Raw genomic sequence first — 4,069 nt, forward strand, 5'->3', positions numbered from 1 at the left:
CCGGAGGAACCGGCCACTACACACCCACGGGGCTCAGGGCGCACACGCGAGCACCACCGCCGCCACGGAGCCGCCGACGCCACCGGGGGAGAGCGGGGGGGGGGTGGGGGCGACGACGCCCCCCTCTCCTCCTCCTCCTCCTTCTCCTTCCCCCACGCACGCCAACAAGCCGACGAGCGGCGCCACCGCCACCCGGGGCGGCTCGACACGCGGAAGGGGGGGACGAAACCCCCAACCCCCAAGACACGGCGGGCCCAAGGGGAGGCGAAACACAGCAGGGTCACGGCGACCCGGGTCGGGAAGCGGACGAGAAGCAAGAGAGCGAAAGGAGACGGGCCAGGGCCGCTCAGCAGACGGAGGAAGGCGCGGCAAAGGGCGACGGGGAAGGGCCAGGGCCCACCCACGCGACGACGGTGCGGGCGGAAGGGCCTCACCACGCGTCCAGCCGGCCAGTCACGCCAGAGCACACACACCCCCACCACCACACACGGGATCTCACCGCCAGCACCCTCCGAGGGCAAGGGCGGTCCCGCGGGATGGGGAGGCGGCACCTGACGCGGCCAACCGGGGGCCGTCGTGCCTCAGCCACTGCCAGCCAACACGCGTCCTCACGTGGGGAAAACCACCGGCCACCGCCACCGGTCACGGACAGACCCCAACCCCACAAAGCCCCCACAGGCACGCGGGGAGCAGAGCCTTCAAAGAGTCCACCCTCCCCCGGAGGGGGGGAGGGCGAACGGCCCAGCCCGCCGAGGCAGCGAGGGGGGGTGGGGGCCGCACCGGGGCCACGGAGGGCGAGGCACCGGAGGCGCGAGGGAGAGGACGCGGGAATCGCCTCGGGCCACAAAAGCCGGACCCCGCCGGGGAAACGGACACGGGATCGCACCGCCACACGCCAGGGCGGCCCCGCGACGGCCAGGGACACCGGAGCCCGCCTCCGGCGACCCTCCGCGTCTTCTCCCACGCGCACCCGGGAGCCCCGCCGCCGGGGCGCCTCCACGCGACGTCGCCAACAACCGCACACGCCGAACGGCCCTCGCGCCGCCTCCCGCCCAGCCAACCGTCCGGATCCCCGTTCCCGGGAAGCGCCGCGACCCCGAGGGAACGCTCCCCAGGGGCGACCACGCGGCCGAGGGGGAAGAGAGGGCTGGGCCCAAGCCCAACACACGTGCCGACCGCCGCCCCGATGACGGCCAGTCGCAGCCCGGGGTGGCGAGCAGGGGAAGCAGGGAGCCGCCCGCTCGCGCCACAGCCCCGGGGACGCGCAGGACAGACCACGCGCGCCCCCGCCCAGCCCCGGCCGACAAGGCAAACACGGAGAGTGACACGGAAGGCACGCGCACGCACGGGCGCGCGCGCCGGCCCCAAACACGAACGAGCGACGGACCGCCAGCCCGGCCCGGCGGGACCCTCCCCCAACACGGAGGGGGGAGGCGCGGGCCGCGGCCGTTAGGGCCGAAAGAGCAGCGCCCCGGTCCCCACCGCGGGGACCGGCAGACCCACCAGCACGCCTACGCTTCCCCCCCCAACAGAAGGGGCAAACGGGGCGCACGGGTGGAGCACGCCACCCAACGCACTCAGCACAGGAGGGACGGCGGCCAGGGGGTAACGGTACCCCATCAGAAGGCACGCCCCTCTCGGATCGCTAGAGAAGGCTTTCCTCACCGAAGGTGGGCCACACCCCCACTCCAACTGCCCCCTCCCCGCCGGGCCGGCAGGAGGCAAACCGAGGGAGCACCACCCGAGGCCACGCAATCGGGGCGGGGGGGGGGTCTGCGGTATAGGTAAAGAAATGGCACTTTGAGCATCCGCGGCCAGGGCCAGGGCAGGCTGGGCGCATTACCAATCCCATTCGCCACAGCCCTTCCCAGCCCCCGCACTCGTCCAGCCGGGCCGGACCACGCCGCGACCGCTCGACACACCTGGCACACACCACCCCACAGGGGGTGGCAAGCACGCAGGCATGCGCCCGCCAAGCCGATACCCCCCACACACGTGGGGACGGCACGACACCGGCAGCCTCCCTCCAGCGAGGCGAAGCACGCACGGGTCTCCCCTTCTCTTACCGCCTCGACCCCCCAACACTCCCAAGGGGCACAGGCAGCAGCCAGAGGCAGCCACAGCAGCGACACCCGGGAGAGGGCACTGGGGGGACAGGAGCAACACCACCACTCGGCTTCAGGCACCTGAGGCACAACCTGGACCGCTCCAGGGGCACCGCACAGGCTCGCGTGGAGTCAAGGCTCCACAGCCACAGCCCACGACAGGGCGACAGCGAGGGATGCCCGCCACGTCACAGGACCCCAGCACCCCCCCGCGCGCAAAAGCACGGGGACAGCAGAGGTCGGGCCGGTTTCCGCACCCCTGCTACCCACACACCACCCACGGGTGGGGAAGGCAGAACGAGGGGCCCGCAGGCCAGAACGAGAGGCTCGGCAGCGTTCGCCATGAACGGCCGTCCCTCATCTGGAGCAGCTTAGGTCCGGCCCAGGAGAGCACCACAGCACCACATCGGTCACAGTCAGCTCGGAGTTTTAACACGTGGAGTGAGGGCGGGGGGCACGACCCGGCAAGGACAGCCACCAGTGGGGCCCGCTGCAGCCTCGCCGGCCCCCGCCTCCCACTGCAGGCGGTAGACAACCCCAGCGGAGAACGCCTGACACGCACACGTGTGGCATGAAGCCACCCCTCATCGAGGTCCTTTCAGTCAGAGGGTTGTCACAACCACCAGGCGATCGGCTCACCAGCGGCAAGGAGCGCACGCGGGTAGAGGACCCGACGCCCGCCTCACCCCCACCGCCCTCGGGCACCATAGGCCGGAGGTGGCATCACCGTCGCGGGACAACCGGGACGAACGCACACAAGCCACCGCGCGAGCCCAAGCAGGTGGCTCTCAGAAAGGAGCACGGTCGAGCACCAGCCCACTGGAAGCCCACTTTGTCCCCGTGTCCCCAACGCACGTCCGGAGTCCCCTCTCTCTGGCGACAGTCACCAGAGAACAGCGTGTCAGCACTTACCTGCAGGTCCAAAACCACAACTCCAAGTATAAAAATGTCCACGCGAGAGGGCACGGGGCTGATGCACTGGACACAGCCACCTCTGAGCTTGGGGACCCGGTCACTTGTCCCCAAAATGCCACCCATCTCTGTTAGAGCACACTCCTCTGCCACCTGGTCGACCTGGGGTGGGGGAGGGGGAATAGGGACATGAGCATGCCACCCGCCACCCGCCACCCGCCACCCGCCACCCGCCACCCGCCACCTACATCCTTAACTCACACACACACGGGCTCCAGTAGACTGGCCTCTGGCCCTCAAAAGGCAACCCAGGGGCCGGCGCCGTGGCTCAATAGGCTAATCCTCCACCTTGGGGCGCCGGCACACCGGGTTATAGTCCCGGTCGGGGCGCCGGATTCTGTCCCGGTTGCCCCTCTTCCAGGCCAGCTCTCTGCTGTGGCCCGGGAGTGCAGTGGAGGATGGCCCAAGTGCTTGGGCCCTGCACCCCATGGGAGACCAGAAGGAAGCACCTGGCTCCTGCCTTCGGATCAGCGTGGTGCGCCGGCCGCAGCGCACTGGCCGTGGCAGCCATTGGAGGGTGAACCAATGGCAACGGAGGACCTTTCTCTCTGTCTCTCTCTCTCACTGTCCGCTCTGCCTGTCAAAGGGGGAAAAAAAAAAAAAAAAAAAGCGACCTTCGATCACTCCCTGAAGGGGGACTTTGGGGAAAAAAACAAAACAAAACAAAACAAAAAAACAAAACAGTCCAGACCTTCCTTAGTGGCAAGTAGCAAGTAATTAGGGTTAGGCCCAAGTGCAGAAGGACTTCGAAGAAAGAAGAAAGAAAAAAAAAAAAAAAAAAAGGAAAAACAAAGTCCCAGGCCAAGGCACCCTTCCCTCTGCCGCCCACAGATCGACATCTCCGGTCGGTCTCTGCAGTTGGTGGCAGTGGTGGCAGCAGCACTACCAGTACGTAGTGTGACAGGGTGTGCTGGTCTACCCGCCAACAGTAGCGCCACCCCAGTCTAGCCACGTTCAGGCGCGAGGCGACGCCCGCCTCCCTCCACAGCCTC

The 4,069-nt window shown here is 68.4% G+C and overlaps 1 long non-coding RNA gene across 1 annotated transcript; it reads right to left on the reverse strand.

The window, feature by feature from the left end:
- Positions 1–2,397: 2,397 nt before the first annotated feature.
- LOC133755587 (uncharacterized) lies at positions 2,398–4,058 on the reverse strand. Its single transcript, XR_009865413.1, has 2 exons — positions 3,279–4,058; positions 2,398–3,179 (listed from the first exon to the last, which is right to left on the reverse strand). It is a non-coding gene; the product is annotated as an uncharacterized LOC133755587 (long non-coding RNA).
- Between the last annotated feature and the right edge of the window lie 11 nt (positions 4,059–4,069).

Source organism: Lepus europaeus, unplaced genomic scaffold (assembly GCF_033115175.1).
Source record: "Lepus europaeus isolate LE1 unplaced genomic scaffold, mLepTim1.pri SCAFFOLD_584, whole genome shotgun sequence".
NCBI lineage: Eukaryota > Metazoa > Chordata > Mammalia > Lagomorpha > Leporidae > Lepus > Lepus europaeus.